At 35.9% G+C, this 19,160-nt stretch overlaps 1 protein-coding gene across 1 annotated transcript in view; it reads left to right on the top strand.

The window, feature by feature from the left end:
- otud7a (OTU deubiquitinase 7A) overlaps positions 1 to 19,160 on the top strand; it is a 121,368-nt gene that overhangs the window by 28,035 nt on the left and 74,173 nt on the right. The window lies entirely within an intron of this gene.

The following is a 19,160-nucleotide window of genomic DNA, read 5'->3' as shown; positions in this document are numbered from 1 at the left end:
ATTCAGAGGCTGAATAGCCTTTTCTACCCTGCATTGAAATTCAGTCATTGAATCTGCTGCTTTCGAGCAGGTTCCGACAGCAGAAGCACTTCCCGTGACTGCAGTTCAGTGTCCAGTGTAACAATATCCCTTTAGCTTCACAAACTGCATGGTGTGTATAACATTCTGGAACATATGTTTGTAATAATAAGGTATGTGTTTGTGGTTGATATCAGTTTCATTTCTTTAAAAATGTCTTTTCACAGAAAATAGGGAACTACTGGAATTATTCAGAGCAGAGGACCTCAAAAACGTTCCATTGTGGCTTTTAGTTAATAAATAAAAGCTAATCTTGTTTTGACAAGCGCATCTTGTAAGACGGCAGCTGCATGAGATTTTTACACATATAATATGTAATATATGCACTGACAATGTTGAGTTTATTAGAGAAGTTGTCAGATTTGTAAATGAAATTATTTTCAATGAATCAGCTGACAAAATCGGTGTGAATGATTCGTTCACAGATCGGATTGATCCAGTTCTTAAAATCAAATGGTTCAGAATCAGATCTTTTCAATGATTCAGTTGATTCAGTTCACAAAACCTGTCTAAAAGATTAATTCATAAATCAGACTGATCAAGTTCTCAAGTCAATCACTGAATAAATATAAAAAAAGTATTTTATTTTAAATAAATTATTGTTTTTGGGGTATGGATATAATATAATATAATATAATATAATATAATATAATATAATATAATATAATATAATATAATATAATATAATATAATATAATATAATATAATATAATATAATATAATATAATATAATATAAATTATCCCATAATGCAATACATTTAGCTTGACCTTCCATTTCCAGTCTGATGAATGAACCTGAAATGTTTGTGTTATCTTCTGATTTTTGTGATTCATTATGTGCCCAGACTACCAAAAGTTTAGCATTTTATACAAAATTGGATTTATTGCTGAGATGATAACTGAACACAACTCACAACATACAATCTAGTGAGGCCAGTTTAGCATGCTATTGTTTATCATATGTTCATATTGCATACAGTTTCGTGTTTTTATGTGTTCAAAATTATCTTTTAGATATTTTACATGTATGGTAACCATGAAGACGATTATATTATGATATAACTATTATGCCATTGTATGTACAGCTGAGCTATCAGAACTCTCTAAGCATTCTAAGTGCATTTACAGTTGTGATTAATTGTGAGATAAAGCTTTCGTTGACCTTTAGACTCACAGTTTGTATTGAAACTTTGTTTTGTACAGGAATTTCAAAAGAGGTTATCAGTTCACAGCTGAGCATATTATCATAAAAAGTCTGGTTTGGCAAATGTACCGTAGACTCTACTGAATAAGCCTCTTACCTCATCATTCATGTGTAGACCAGACATCATGACATCAGGCTGGAACAAGATGTCACATCCGAATCGCAATCTCTCTCTGTTTGTACATTTACCACACATGTGAAACACGGTTTATCCAGAACTTCATTTGAAATCCACACAAAGACAAATGTGTGATTTTATCGTCCGTTAAGAACCGCAGACCTCATTTTACAAGAATGCATTTAGGCTGATTCCTTTACTATGTGGGTCTTTAATACATATTTTAATTTACTGATTTTTAAAATTGCATTAGCAATTATTTACTTCATATACCCCATAAAAATCGCTCAACATGCCCGATTTTTTTCCCTGTGTTGAGGTATTTCCTGTTGAAACAGGAAGGAGCATGAGGAGCACTTTAAAAACAAATGTGCTTCCTAATCACAGGTGGTTTTAGGGGGTGGGGTATTCTCATTCTGGGGAGCATGTGATTGGACAAAAAATCTGTGCGGTCCAGGATGAGTCATCAATAATTTTTATCCATTTTCCCAGAAGAGAAATTTGTAAACAGACATTTTAAATGTGGTAATTTAAAAAAAGTAAATTTTGTTTTTGTTGTAATTATGTTGTATTTTTATTCTAGCAATTTTAGATTTTGAATATGGTAATAAAACAGTAAAAAAAAATTAAAAAAGCAAAGAAAATTTACTGAAAAATAAAACAATCATAAAAAAAAGTTACATCCGAAAATACTACAGTATGGTAACCACATTTTTTTTTTTTTTTAAATATTGTTTTTGGTCTAGTCATAAAACATCAAAGAACAATAAAAAAATAAAAAAATAAATAAAACAAAAAAAAAACTAGGCAATAGACTAGCCAAGGTTTTAGGGGCGGGACATTCTCATTCTTGAGAGCATTTGACTGGACACGATTCTGTGCAGTGCAAGATGAGTCATTAATAATTTTTACCAATTTCCCAGTGAAGAGAAATTGTAAATCTGTATATCTTGTAAAAGTAATGACAGAATTGTTATAACAGTAATGGCAGTGTTAAATGTGTATATCTGGTAAGATATAAAATATAGAATTATGTTTCATTTTAATTCTAGCAATTTAATATTTTTTATATTAAAATAAAATAGTAAAAAAAGTGACAGAAAAATAAAACAATCATAAAAAAGTTACATCTGAATACTACAAATTGGATTAATAAATATTTGTTGCCTTCTAAAGCATGCTGGGTTAAAAACAACCCAAGTTGGGTTGATTATGGACAAACCCATCAGTTGGGTTGTTTTAAGCAAACATTCAACCCAACCGCTGGGTTTAAACAACCCATTCACTGGGTTAAAACAACCCAATTGCTGGGTTTGTCCGATGTGGTTATAGTTATACATGCAAAAACGAAGCAAAAAATAAATAAAACCCTAGCCAATAGACTAGATACGTGATTTGGTGCTTGCTGATCACAGTTGGTTTTAGGGGCAAGGCATTCTCATTCTGGGGAGAATTTGATTGGACAACATTCTGTGCAGTGCAGGATGAGTCATCAATCATTTTTATCAATTTTTCCCAAGGAAGGGAGATTAATAAACAGACTTTAAATCTGTACATCTTGTAGATCTTGGAGTAATTTTGACAACTTTTAGGAGTATAACAAAATATGGATTAACCCTCAAAGCTGACAAACATCTAAAGGCCACACAATTGTAACTTAGATATCAAGTGATCTTTAAATAGTTAATATTTGTATTAACAAAAGCAGATGCGTTCTCTAAAATCTTTCATGGCACATGCAGTGAAGTGTTTAACCACATGACAGATGCGTAGACTGAAGTGCGAATGAGTGTGGTATCTGTGAAGATCTGTATCGGTGAAGAATCTGTTCCTGAGAATGCAAAGACACGCCAAACACGATCATGAAGGCAGCTTATTCATAACCGTCTTTAATGTTGCGTGGCTTATCATTTCACACATTTTATATTGTTGCAGCCACTGACACATTATATTTGTGTTATTTATTATTTAATTCATAATATATATATATTTTTATAGTTTTATAAATACAGTGTGTGTGTGTGTGTGTGTGTGTGTGTGTGTGTGTGTGTGTGTGTGTGTGTGTGTGTGTGTGTGTGTGTGTGTGTGTGTGTGTGTGTGTGTGTGTGTGTGTGTGTGTGTGTGTGTGTGTGTGTGTGTGTGTGTGTGTGTGTGTTTTGTTTTTTTTATGACTGGAAAAAGTTTTAGTATACTTCACTCATTTCGAAACTCTGAGAACAATATGAGAATGTTTTGAATTTGTTTTCCGAAACCAAGAGTAGCGGTAGCTAATGAAAATATTATGTCATCATCGCCCTTATTAGATTGCACATTAGAGTCTAAGTTGAAAAGCTGGCATTAAACTGAGCCCAGCAGAGGGGTGTGGAGACTCCATCTGGTGTTCCTGGCATCCAGTGGGCACAGTGTTGCCCTGCCCAGTCTCACTGATCTCCAGAAACATAAAACACATGCTTCTGCAGGTATTTAAAGTCACCACGAAGTTGACCAATTTTATTTTTGATGGAATTTTGCAGTATTATTATAAATTATTCGTCCATGCACATCGTTATTTTTTAGAAATTGATGTGCCCTTGTAATCTTTAATCAAAATGACTTCCCCCTCCCTCTTGCATCTTTTCTCAACTCTGATGTTTTTACTGGCGTGATGGCACATGAGATTGACCGATAGCAACACCACAACCATCCAATCAATTCCCCAAGGACAAAATCAAGTCCCGCCCTACATATTTTCTATTTCAACAAGTTGTTTCATTCGGATATACGTCACAATAGGGAAGAAAAGTTTATCGTAACTTCCGTTTCAAGCTGACTTTAAAGGGGACCTATTATGCAAAATTCACTTTTATAAGGTGTTTGAACACAGATGTGTGTCCACAGTGTGTGTAAACAACCAGCCTATAATGGTAAAAATCCACCCAATACTTTTTTCTAATCCCTATCAATCATTATCATTTTCTCATACTGCGCTGTTCCAGATTTCGCCCTACTCCAACGTAAGAGTAGGGAAACCCGCCCATGACTGTTGATGATCTGCCCTTTTAGCATAGACACACCCCTGAGTGAGAAGCACAGAGACCGCCATTTCTGTTTACCCGCTGTAAAAAAAAACATTACAAATGTTCTGTTGTTGGATGTACCAACGAATATACGAGTCTCCATAGACTCCCGGCATCCGAGCCACTGAAGATTGGTTAAATTCAATTTTTGAAGGAAATGTGCCAAAACGCATGACTGCATCACCAACGAGGGTCAGTACAACAAATTTTGTTTCTGAAGGATGGGGTCAATACCAATGCTTCGTGCTTCGTGCTTCATGCGGAAACTTCATATCCAGAACAAGTAAGGATGGCACTTCATATTTTGTGAATGTTTGCAAATTTCCTTTCTGAATGAGCTTTCTAGAATGCTGTACGGCTAATATGGCTCAATTTACCATAGTCTCTGACTGTATTCACAGAGACTAGAGCTATGTCGTTAGTTTTTCCCCGAAAATTGCTAACCGCCTGCGTAATTCATAAACGCGTTCCCACACGAGCACCTATAACAATTTATAGATTAACATGACGTTACATGCTAGTCGATAAGTTGAATCAATGGAACTCCACAACAACTAACATTACATAAATGTATCCACTTACCATTCAGAAACATCCAGGTGAGTGTTTAAAAGTTGCAACCTCTTCCTGAGTCTCTCCATCTGTGTCTGACTACGGTTCAAACATGCAAGTCTACACTCTACAACTGGTATTTTCTGACATTTTGGCTGAGTGAGATTGGCTGAGCAGCTCATTTGCATTTAAAGGGACACACACAAAACGGTGCGTTTTTGCTCACACCCAAATAGGGGCAAATTTGACAAGCTATAATAAATGATCTGGGGGGTATTTTGAGCTGAAACTTCACAGACACATTCTGGAGACAACAGAGATTTAGATTACATGTTGTGAAACGGGACATAATATGTCCCTTTTAATGACGAGTTGTTATATTAGGTGGCCTTAAAGGGGTAGTTCCCCCAAAAATGAAAATTCTGTCATCATTTACTCACCCTCATATCGTTCCAAACTCGTTAGACTTTCGCTCATGTTCGAAACACAAATGAAGATATTTTAATGAAATCTGAGAGATTTCTGTCCCTCCATTGACAGGTACGCAACTAACACTTTATAGAGCTTAGATCGGGGACAAAAAAATCAAGCCGACCTTACTCGTGCACGTTGTGTCCGAGCCCGACACATTAACTATAATTATGAGCCCGGGGCCGATTTAAACCCAATATTTTTTAATACGTGGGCCATTATAACTGACGTTCTCAACTACAATTCCAAGTTCTTTGATCTACAGAAATCTGTTTATAATTATCTTAAAGGGATAGTTAACCCTGAAATGATCCATGTATAATTCTTCACTATTGCTATATTTTGACTCGTTCAACCATCGTGATGGTGGAGAACAATGTGTCCCTGGTGTTATATTGAATCAGACAGTTGGAATATTATGTATTGCTTCTAAATATGTAAGTGGAGAAACAGCTTACAGGATTGGTTTCTATGAACAAAAAAAACATGTGTAATGTTGGGGAGAATACTAATATGCTGTAGTGTTTGTTTTGGGCTAGTTGAAACATCGAGATGCCCAGCTGGGTTGTTGGCTGATTTTAGTCAGCAAAACATAAAACCCCATACCACCCTTGTGTGCAGGTGCAGGTTACGTGGGTGAGGTGAACCCATGAGGCCATGCGGCCCATAGAGACAGACTCCATTCACATCTGAGACAAGAGACTGAGAGGTTTAACAAGAGATTAAGTGTATGTGTTTTAGATCTCCTTTCCAAGTCAGATTTACATTGTATTTTAGTGTTAGTTCAAATTAACTGCACAAACTCAAACATGTTGATAATATAATGAGGAGCAGATGATTTATGAGCCTGGATTTCAGTGGATTTATACCCAAGGCTTTATTTAATCAAAAATACATTAAAATAGTAATATTATGAAATATGATGACAATTTAAAATAACTGTATTCTACTTTAATATATTTTAAAATGTAATTTAACAGTTCTGGTGCTTAATATTTAATAAACAGCATTCATCTGAATATTGTAATATTAGGCTATACATGTATTTACTGGAACTAAGGTATTGTTGTTCACCCTGATACTTTTTACTTTATGTCCCTAAAAATGACTAAATGAATATCGATACAGAAATGAAAAACATTATAAAATGCTGACCATAAAAGTATTCAAGTCACTGTATGTTTGAATTGCAATTTATTTGTATTTTTGAATAAATGACCATATCTAGACCAAAAAAATGACCTTGTTTGTGCAGTTAGTTGTGATTTGGAACATTATTATTAAGTGTTTAGGGAAAATCTCACTTTGTGACTTGCCTTTTTCCCTTTTTGATCACTCGTGTCAAACGTCTTCATTTGAACAGAGGAGTGTTTCTCTCTAACTAGGTCTGAGAGACTGAATCTTCTCCGGCTTGTTGCTAAATATAAAGGAGGCGCAGTTTCACAGGAGGGTGCTGATTCTTCTTTCAAATCCCTGTACACTTTAGTGTTTTCTGATTTGTCTCACAGCACCAATGAACATGGATAAATTAGGTGCTCGTAATTAGCCGTCTGCTGGGATTTGTAACCTACAGTAACAGCGATGACAACAGGCTTCTGAATGTTAGCATGCTAACAATCTGAGCAACAGAATTGCATGCTGTCCACTTTATAGAATGGCAATTTTGATTTGATATTTTAAAGGGGTCCTAACTAACTTTAGTTAGTGTGTAATGTTGCTGTTTGAGCATAAAAAAGATCTGCAAGGTTACAAAGCTCAAAGTCCACTGTTTTACTTTTTTCCGGGCTTTATGAAGTCACAATGTTACTCATTTAAATAATCTCCGCCCATGGAATACGCAAAAAAAGGGGACTAGGCCTGGTTGAGCTGCATTAGAGAAGACAGTGTTGTTTCTATGTTAAAGAGACGCTGTTTTTTTCCAAAACTCATTTGTTTGACCTTTCTAAGGCTGACAAACCTAGTGGTTAAAATTTAGGGCTGTACAATTAATCACAATTAATCTGAAAATGATTAAACCGATTTGGCTTATTGCGCTTATGAAATCGCAATGGCTGCAATATTTTTTTTATGCACAGCTTGTCAGTGAAGCACAGCTCTGTGATCAGTAGTAAATGCTGCTCCATCTGAAAGCCCTTGAGTCGCTTATAACGTGCATTTGAAAAAGCAACACACGTCAAACATCTTGTCCAACAAAAGACAACATTTAATAACATGTTTTTACTCCGAACTCACTTCATAACGACAGTTGAGCATCCTTCTGTGAGATGATGTGTCTTCGTACACAGAAAACGGCACAAAACATATTATCTAATAGTATTCTATACAGTGATAAAGGCTTTGTCAATTAGCATTGAAGTATAAATATACTTTATCATCATGAAAATACCAGAGAAGGCTTGAAGAACTCAGATAAAGCATATATTGTTGCAGTCGTGTGTTTATTAGTCATCAAAGCGTTTCAATCTTCTGTTTATTCAGCTATGGCGATAGTATGAAGCTCATAGGGATTTCCTGGAACGGCGTGCATTATCGTACTTCTGCAGGGCATATTTGGAGTTCATGCGCGAGAGCGTCCTCCGGCTTTCAGATGGAGCAGCATTTACTATTGATCACTGAGCCGTGCTTCACTGACAAGCTGCAAAAAAATTGCAGCCTTAGCCAAATTGTGTGTGGTTAAATTTTTCGATTAATCGTGCAGCCCTATTGAAATTTATTTTTAACACTGTTCCTGAATATTATAACCCCAACGTTTATCTGTGCACTGCACATTTTATGGAGAACAGCTAACAGAACCTAAGAGAGTACAATGCAGGCTACGCACAAAAGCTTCTCCTGAAATGGAGCATGTTCCCATTTTGTCGGGACAATCTGTTGTTTGTGGACTTGTAAGTATGTCTTATTATTTGTAGTTGCATTTTCTATTAACAGTTCAATGTATAAGTTTTATATTGCTGCTATGATGTAAACAAAGGGCAAAGCTTTGCCTCCGCTAGCCTGCTAGCTAACATTACAGTGTTGATATAGTGTTTACTGTAGCTTTTGTAAAAAAAATTAACCATGGTTTTCTGACAGTTGTCATGATTAAATGGTGTATAACATTGTATCTAAAATGTATACGAAAATTACGGGGGAAAAAAACCTCTCTAAAACGTCCTGTGAAATCCGTGCTTGCAAAGTCTGTGCATCCTCTTGTTTGTTAACATTCTTAAGTCTGAAACAGGATTGGGTTGGTTTGAAATTAACAACATCCTTAATACTTACACCTGAGCAGATGAAACTCGTGGTTATGAAGGGGCGTGACATCCCAAAAACACACGCTAAGTGGTGCCAATCACAACACACTGGGCCAGCTAACCAATCACAGCACATTTTGTATTTTGAAAGGAAGGGCTTCATCGAAACCGGAACTAAACGGCGCGTTCGGGTCAGACTGGGAAGAGAGATGCTGTAATGTAAAATATGTGAAATATAATGTGTTTTTTGAACAATCAAGCATGAAAGCATATTCTAGTACACTCCAAAAACAAAATGAAGACTATGAAAAGGGAATTTTAATATTCCTTAATATTTAGTGCTGATAATTGGTAATTAGACAGTTTAGTAAAAGGCCATCTGTTTTGTATAGTTAGTTTGCATAGTTATCCTTTGTGTTTTACTGACACACATTCCTCATCCTCTGGAGAAATGCTTCTGGATACAAAATCAGGCTATGTCCTTTTATGTGAGGATGATCTGGTATGTTATGACCCATACTTTCATCATCGGTCATCCTCCACAGTGTTGCTGTCCTCTAACACATTCTAGAACTGATCATTAGTAAGCCACACCTTTTGCTGTATGAATATTTATAAGTAGGAGGCACCAGATGGGATATCAGTGTTAATGTTAAGGGATGATGTTTGACGGAAATAGTGCTGCGCGAGCACCTTAGTCTCAGTGAAATTCTCACTTGTCAGCAGTGCAAACAAATGCTACACTGCCACGAGCAATGTGCAGCCAGAACCTTAAAGGCTATAAGCATGTCTACAGGGATTCAGAGCTGGGAATTGGAATTTAGCTGCAATTAGCGACAAGCAATAAACAACAGTGTAATTGTAACAGAAGTAGATTCTTACATTTTTTGTAGGAAACGAGAGTTGGTGGTTGTCGCTTCATCCCACGGACTAAAAAAAACAACCCGCGGCTGCAGTGTAAAAGTAGATTAAGGACTTGGCAACACTGGTTATGTAAGAAGTTGTTTGTATTGAGCATTAAGTTATCACTCATTTGATCTCTGGGCTAGTTTCTCAGTGTTACCAAACAGTAAACAGGCTACTGTGTCGTTTTACTGCGGTCTATTTTTCTCTACCTCTCGCCTGATGCTTTTTTTTGTGGTGACAGGCTTCAGCACAGAAGCAAGTTCTTCCGATCGTGAGAAGCTTCTGCATGACATGCAGTAGACTTACAACAGACCCTCGACATTATACAGAAACACACCGTATCAGAGCCAAATGAGCCAGCGCTGGAGCTATAATTACACTCATCTATTTGTTCTATCTGCATAACCATCTTATGCTGTAACTGCATAAGTGATTTATGGGGAAAATGTTTGTGTTTAATGTGTGTTCAATAGTGTACAAGGCACATGGGAACATGGGGACACTTTCAAATTGTTTGTATGAGATGTGGTTATATTATATTATATTTATTATTATATTATATCAGTGCAAAAGACTCAGGGAAAAAGAAGGTGGGAACCGGCGAACGTTTCACACACTTTAATCATAAAATAAATAAACAAAATGAAAATAAAGTAAAGTCCAGGCCTGGTCCTCTTTCGTACTTCACTGTCGTCACTCCTCCTTTTATACTTCCGGAGCTCCTCCGTGAGAGACACAAGGCTCATTAGCAAAGGCGTCACCGGCCTAACTCCGTTCCCATGGCTCTCTGCCTCGCCCCGCTTGACGCATACCCCCATCATCCCTCACAGTCTGGGGGTACCTTTGAGACTATGCTCTACCCCCCTTCCCTTCCAGGGGGGCCAGTCACGGTGGCTGCAGCACCTGGGGGTAAGGACAGACGAAGTGAGATAAAAAGAGATGGAAGGATGAGGAGAGACAGAGATGAGAGAGAGGAAAAGACAAATCCTGGTTCGGTTCCCAAAACGCACTGCCACTTGGCCTGGCAGTGGATGCCCCAGGTGGACGGCCCTCTTCTCCCCTGTCCCCTGATGGCCAGCCATGGCTCCTTCTTGTTGGCGTCCGGCAGCGAGGACCTGCACCTGCTCCTCCACACGGTGACCCGACAGCAGTCGCCCCTCCATGAGAGTATCTTTTCATCTCGGCACCTGTTAGTGGGTGGGATATGTTAGGCAGCAAGTGAACATTTTGTCCTCAAAGTTGATGTGTTAGAAGCAGGAAAAATGGGCAAGCGTAAGGATTTGAGTGAGTTTGACAAGGGCCAAATTGTGATGGCTAGAAGACTGGGTCAGAGCTACTGCAAAACTGCAGCTCTTGTGGGGTGTTCCCGGTCTGCAGTGGTCAGTATCTATCAAAAGTGGTCCAAGGAAGGAACAGTGGTGAACCGGCGACAGGTTCATGGGCGGTCAAGGCTGATTGATACACGTGGGGAGTGAACACTGGCCCATGTGGTCTGATCAAACAGACGAGGTAGTGTAGCTCAAATTGCTCGAGAAGTTAATGCTGGTTCTGATAAAAAGGTGTCAGAATACACAGCGCATCACAGTTTGTTGGATATGGGGCTGCATAGCTGCAGACCAGTCAGGGTCAACAGTGGGCACGTGAGCATCAGAACTGGACCACGGAGCAGTGGAAGAAGGTGGCCTGGTCTGATGAATTAAGTTTTCTTTTACATCACGTGGATGGCGGGGTGCGTGTGCGTCGCTTACCTGGGGAACACATGGCACCAGGATTCACTATGAGAAGAAGGCAAGCTGGCGTAGGCAGTATGAGGCTTTGGGCAATGTTCTGCTGGGAAACCTTGGGTCCATGCCCTCCATGTGGATGTTACTTTGACACGTACCACCTACCTAAGCATTGTTGAAGACCATGTTCACCCTTTCATGGAAACTGTATTCCCTGGTGGCTGTGTCCTCTTTCAGCAGTATAATGCGCCCTGCCATAAAGCAAAAATGGTTCAGGAATGGTTTTAGGAGCAGTTACGAGTTTGAGGTGTTGACTTGGCCTCCAAATTCCCCAGATCTCAATCCAATCGAGCATCTGTGGGATGTGCTGAACAAACAAGTCCGATCCATGGAGGCCCCACCTCACAACTTACAGGACTTAATGGATCTGCTGCTAACATCTTAGTGTTTCTTTATGTGACATACAGGCAATAAGAACATACATATTGACTTTAATTAAACATTTTGATGATGGTATCAGACGGTAATACTGTCACATGGTTGGTTGCAATGAAGGAGGAATGCAGGATCTAAATGCAGCAGTTTAAACATTTATAAACACAGAAAACAAGAAACACTAACCGAACACTCCTAATGCAACGTAGAACTGACAGGAAACAGAAAGAAACACAGGGCTTAAATAGAAGGGCAAACAAGGAAGCTGACAAGATAATTAACAAGACACACCTGGATGGAATACTCAAATCAATATGTATCCCTAGAAACAAACAGGCAGGGGACTAGAATTATAGTATGGTATTACCACATGTCCCAAAACCTCATTGCCACAGTAAGTGTAGTGGAAATGACTGATCCATCTAGACCTCGAAAAACAAACAAGTGGGATGAATCAAAATGAGCTCCTATGATAATCAACTTTATGTCACAAATGCTGTCGGCTTAACCTGCAACATTTTGCCTTTACTGACTCAATTAATATGAAAAAAAACAACTTTGACTGAACTAGAAAGCGAGTCATAAGAAGGTCTGAATGGCTCCTTGTTAGTGTGCAAGTCAGAGAGAGGCTCTTATAAGGCAGCACACAGTTTTGTAAACTCTGAGTCTGGCCTTGTTAAAGCACACATGGATGAATGAGCACTGCGTGACATGTCCTGAGTCTTATTTTCATCGCTGGGCTTGTATCCCAAAATTCCTTGGGGTTGCTACACCTGCAGCTGTGTCTCTTTGGCTTTGCAGGTCTATGAGGTAATCGGCTGCATGTTGAAGGCTCAGAGTGAGGGAACACAGCCAGGCGTGTGTGTGTGTATGTACCTGAAGAGCACCTGTGGAAGCGGTAGTAAGGAGCGCTTGAATAATGCAACACACACAGATGTTTTGTGAATGCTGTATCTCTATTGGCAGGTGTGATCGATGTTGCTCATTATGTCCAGGAGTGTCAGCAGAGCTCTTTAACCTGTCTTTACCAAAGCTTCATAGATCAGCGATGGATTCATTTGAGTATGTGCATTCATCAAGTTTTATAGACATGACAGGAGTGTCGGTTCCATGTCTCCAGACAAAATACAATATGTTTTGCATATATTGTTAGCGTGTGGTTGCTAGCCACACGTGCAGAGGAAGACTTGCAGTATACAACAAAAAACCACACCAAGTACAAAATGAGAAGCACAGGGTTATACATACAGGGCTGAACAAAGGCAGCTAAACTAGACACAGGTGAAATAATGGGTAAATAAAGAAAGAAACAAGGAAATAATCAGTAAGAACTGAAGCTAAACAAAAAAGGAGAAAGAGGAACGGAAGGAAACAGAACTGAAAATTCTAAATAAAAGTAATAACCCTGACATTAATATAATTAATATAATATAATATAATATAATATAATATAATATAATATAATATAATATAATATAATATAATATAATATAATATAATATAATATAATATCATATAATATAATATAATATAATATAATATAATATAATTAATATAATATAATATAATATAATATAATATAATATAATATAATATAATATAATATAATATAATATAATATAATAATATAATATATTAACTGCATGTTCATTTCTGTGATTAATATTTGCTCATTATGGTTTTATATATATTTAATATAGTTATTTTTTACATTATATTATATTAAATTTCATTATATTATATTTTTACATATATGTGTATGTATGTGAATATATATTAAATTATAGTACATTTTATATTAATTATACATCATCATATTATTAGATTATAATCTATATAACAATATATAGATTGTTTTTATTATATATAATATTTTTTTATTATATTATATTACATTACATTATATTAATTATATTATATTATATTATATTATATTATATTATATTATATTATATTATATTATATTATATTATATTACATTATATTATATTATATTATATTATATTATATTATATTATATTATATTATATTATATGAATTATATAAAATTATATGAATTATATTATTATATTATATTATTCAAAATTTAATTGCATAGTGCTTTTGGGTGGCAAGAAAATCATGATGTTAATGTGTATAATATCTTAATATATAATAATATATTAATATATCATATTATTAACTATTGGGTGGGGGGGGGGTCCATATACATTTTTTTATAATTTTATTTTAATAAGAAATTTTCATTTATAAATAATAATAGTAATAGTGTATGTATATATATATATATATATATATATATATATATATATATATATATATATATATATATATATATATATATATATATATATATATATATATATATATATATATATATATATATATATATATATATATATATATATAAAGGTTTATACATTACATTTTATAATATGATTATGATAAATATTGTTTCAAGTTTTTTTTTTTTTTAAATATATATGTATGTGTATATCAATCATATTATATTATTGTACATAACATTACTATATGTCATTACAATACTGTGTATATGTTGAATTTGAAAAAATCGATATATTTAACATATGTCTATGTACATTTAAGTTCATATTAGAGTTTCTTTGTGTTTTAATAACTTTAAACACACACATAGCCTACTCACACACACACACACACACACACACACACACACACACACACACACACACACACACACACACACACACACACACACACACTTACTCAATATACATATTGTGGAGAAATTGTGAATAATTGCTTCCCATAATTCTCACACTTGCTTTGCATATCAGTTGGGTGTGATGGCACATTTTTCCACCGCTGCCAGACGTCTGACACTCTGAAAATAAACCTCACAGCCTCTGAGCGCAATTCTGAAGGTTACTGTGTTAAATTTAGCCGTGGAAACATTGATGATCAGCGGGAGAACAGGGAAATGTGATGAATGAGTGCGTGGCTGTTGTTGATGGTGACAACGGCTTCTCTGTCGACTGTGACAGAGGTGAGGCTTTGCAGCCGTGTGGAAAGTGTTTTAGATCGTAGGTGGAGGTGAGAGCGAGGGTCTTTATCGTGCTCACACTTTCACTGTGAATGTTTTCTAGCTTGTTAACGTGGACTCATAAATACTAGAAGGCTGTGGGTCCTTGTGCGCCCAGGTCAATTGCAGCATGATGTGTAAACAAACTGGTTCATGTTTTCTGTGAATGCACGTGTGGGTGGAAAGTATGTTTTCTGATAAACAAAGTATGTTCTTTTTCCAGTTTTTCTAATGATCTCCATTTATACTTTTAAAAACTTTCTTCGGAAACCGTGGGTGTCCATCAGAGGTGGTGTCTCTGTACTCATAACTGTACTCACTGTTCCTCATTTCTTAAGAAAAAAGCTGCAAGTTGGGCTCATTAAATTTGGTGTCAAGGGAAATCAAACCCCTCTTGGACCCCTGAATGAATCATTTCAAGAAATGTGTTTTTTTTTTCTTAACAAAAGGGTTTCATTTGTTAACCTAATTACATAATAAAAAAATTAAAAAAAATTAAAAATACTAATAAAGCATTTATTAATCTTATAGTTAATGGTCATTTTAACACATTCAAATCAAAAGTTGTGTCTGCTAATATTATTTAATGACCCTGAGCTAACATGAACTAACAATAACCTAATATTAACAAGAATAATAAATATTGCAACAAATGTATTGCTTATTGTTTATGTAAGTTGATACATTCACTTATGTTAACTATTTTACCTTATTGTAAAGTGTAAAGTCTTGAAATTTTGAGCCTTAAAAAGTGCGTGTGTGTGTGTGTGTGTGTGTGTGTGTGTGTGTGTGTGTGTGTGTGTGTGTGTGTGTGTGTGTGTGTGTGTGTGTGTGTGTGTGTGTGTGTGTGTGTGTGTGTGTGTGTGTGTGTGTGCATGATTTTACTGGTGTCTGCATTCTGCTCTTTAAAAAATAAACAACATTTCTAATAATACAAATAATATTTAAAATAAAAACAAAATATTTAAACATTAAAATATTCATCAAAATTAAAATACATATTTTTCCAGTCCGTTTTACAGGTATAGCGTAAGACTGTAAATTTTGAATGACCATATCTGTTTAGTAATTAATTTGAAAATACACACATATATATATATATATATATATATATATATATATATATATATATATATATATATATATATATATATATATATATATATATATATATATATATATATATATATATATATATATATATATATATATATATATATATATATATATATATATATTTTTTTTTTTTTTTTTTTTTTAAATAGTTTTGTCAGTTTTTAGGAGTGCATTCAAATAAAGAGGGCCTTAAATGGGATAGAATTGACACTAGTCCCTTGACTAGTCTTTCCTCTCTTCTTCTCTCAACCTCGTTTCCTAAAAGCCCTGACCTTTGACCTTTGGGCTGATGTAGATGTCCTTCTCTTCCCCAGTCTAATGCTGTGAATGAGACTCAACCATTCTATAAATGGCCTGTCAGAGCTGTGATCCTGAGGGCTGGATGAAATGACAGGGAGGAGAGGGAAATGTACAGCATGCGTAGCTGTGAATTATGTGTTGTGATTCTTGCTTCTCGAGGTTATAGCCGCTCAAAGAAACTGCTGCCGTGTGAGACTTTTGGGCCTGCTGAGGCATCAAATATGTTTTGTGTATGCATATTATTTCTGTGCCTGTAGAATTACCTCATCGCTGATAGTATACACAAAAACACACATCTCTTACACAAAATATCATAGTTCATAGCTGCTACATTTTCTACTGTAAAACTATCATAAGGTAATTTGGCATCTCTTTTCTGTTGTTTTATTTATTTATTTTTTGACACTGGCTAATACCATTTTTATATATAAAAAAAGTTTTATTAAATTAACCAAACTACCTTATATTAAAGAAGTAATGTAAGGGCTGAACAATATCTCAGGAGTTTCACAAAAATAATAAATACAATAAAATAAAAAATTGTAATGATTTGCTTTTCTATATTCAATGCAAGTCTATGGAATTTTTACTCCTTTTTTGGATGTGCAGCAAATTAATATTGAGTATTGTTTTTTTTTACTCTTTTTACAAATATACTCTAAATAAATTATATTTACCTGTGATTTTTCTTTGTACATCACAAGGCTAATATTTTATCTTAAGCTTTTCACTAACAGCAGCTCTTGTCTCCTTGGTAAAAAGTTCACTAATTGTATTTTTGCACAATTGTTGGTTGCAATTTGTGTAAAAATATATGAATGATTATATATGACAAGTTAATATACATATATATTATTATGAAATTCTGTAAATTGCAGATTATATATAATAATGTAACACATGTTTTTAATTTTGTATGAATGATTATATACAAGTTTTTTTTAATTATTATTATATATTATATTAATAAACAGATTATTGATTATTATATTAATTATATTATATTATATTATATTATATTATATTATATTATATTATATTATATTATATTATATTATATTATATTATATTATATTATATTAATTATATTATATTATATTATATTATATTATATTATATTATATTATATTATATTATATTATATTATATTAATATAATATAATATTATATTATATTATATTATATTATATTATATTATATTATATTATAATATATTAATTATATTATATTATATTATATTATATTAATTATATTATATTATATTAATTATATTATATTCATTATATTATATCATATTATATTATATTAGCAACGACTCATATCTGGGTAGATTGAAATCATAGAACTGGTCCTGTGGTTTGTTCAAAAACTGTTAATATGAGCAAATGTATCTAACCTCTGAGGATACTTATCAGCCATTTCATCCACAGAAGTATAGCTATTTCAGAAACACACACACACACACTTGCTCTGTCGTCTCAGAAATACCTTAATAAATTTGCAGTGATTCATGTCTGTTATCAGATGGTTGACAGGCTTTGTCATCTGTCATGAAGGAGAATGATGTTCCTCCCTCATGAGGACTAGTTCATGTAAAGCATTACATCACTGTGATCAGTTTCTGTCTTCACTCGCCTCTCACATTCCTCATCTCTACTTCTTCCGTTTGATCTAATCAAATGATCCATCTATCAAATATGGATCTCATTTTATACATTTTTGCTTTTCCCCCTGAATGTCATGAACATTTTCACAGCAGTATCCTCTTCAACACATCTCAAATGACGGATTGTTTAACAGCATAGTGTAAATGACACTTTCCAGTCTAAATACGGGCGCATTGAACAGCTTTCACTCAGTGTTTAGTGATGTTAGTGATTTAGCCTTTGCTACAGTAAAGGACAAGAGGAAATCCAGGCCTGGTCCTCTTTCATCCTTTACTGTCGTCACTCCTTTTATGCTTCAAAGCTCCTCCGTGAGAGGATTCGAGGCCGGTGTGATGCGCAGCTGGCGCTCATCTTCAATCACGCACCTCACGCCGCTCTCTCACGACTCTCGCCCGCCCTGCTTGTCACTTACCCCCATCACCCCTCGCAGGCCGGGAGGTACCCACGAGACTGCGCTCTACTCCCCCCGCCGGGGCCAGTCTCAGCGGTCGCAGCACCTGGGGGTAAGGACGGACGAGACGAGAGAAAAAGAGACAGAAGCACAAGGAGCGACAGAGATGAGAGGGGAGAGAGGGAAAAAAATCTTAATGAATCTTAAAAATCTTTTTAAAATCTTGGTCCGGTTCCCGGACACACTGCCGCTCGGTCCTCAACCATGTGATGGTACTGCACGCTCGGTGGACGGCTCGACACTCCTCCGCCTCCTGGCGGCTTGTGGTGGCTCCTCCGGTTGAGGGCAGCCAGCAGCGAGTCCCGCATTCCCTGGTCCTACCCATCATGGCGGATGGCAGCAGGCTCCGATCCACAGCAAACGCCAGCGAATCCTCCAATCCCTCTCGGACGGCAGCCACTCAACCTTGACCCAGGAGCACGGCAGCGAGCTCTCCGTCCCACCGGGTCTTCACTCGCTCCAGCACCACCGCCTCGGGCTGCCACTCACGGTCTTTACTCTTCCGTACTGCCCGACCTCCTCAGCACCGCGATCCCCTTCAGCAGCAGGGATAGAATGTCCCTCCTTCCTCCCGGGTTTCGGCACTAATGTAATACCGTTCTGTGTTCAGGGAAGTAGGAGGCAGGAACCGGCGAACGTTCAACAAGACTTTAATTTCCTCATGGACGACTGCCGCGCACACATAATAAAATGTAAACAAAACAACATAAAATCCAGGCCTGGTCCTCTCTCGTCCCTCATTGTCGTCGCTCCTCTTTTTATGCTTCCGAGCTCCGTGAGAGAGCTC

Source organism: Gobio gobio (genome assembly GCF_949357685.1).
Source record: "Gobio gobio genome assembly, chromosome: 25".
NCBI classification, from domain to species: Eukaryota; Metazoa; Chordata; class Actinopteri; order Cypriniformes; family Gobionidae; genus Gobio; species Gobio gobio.
This window is presented reverse-complemented; position numbering and strand designations above follow the sequence as displayed.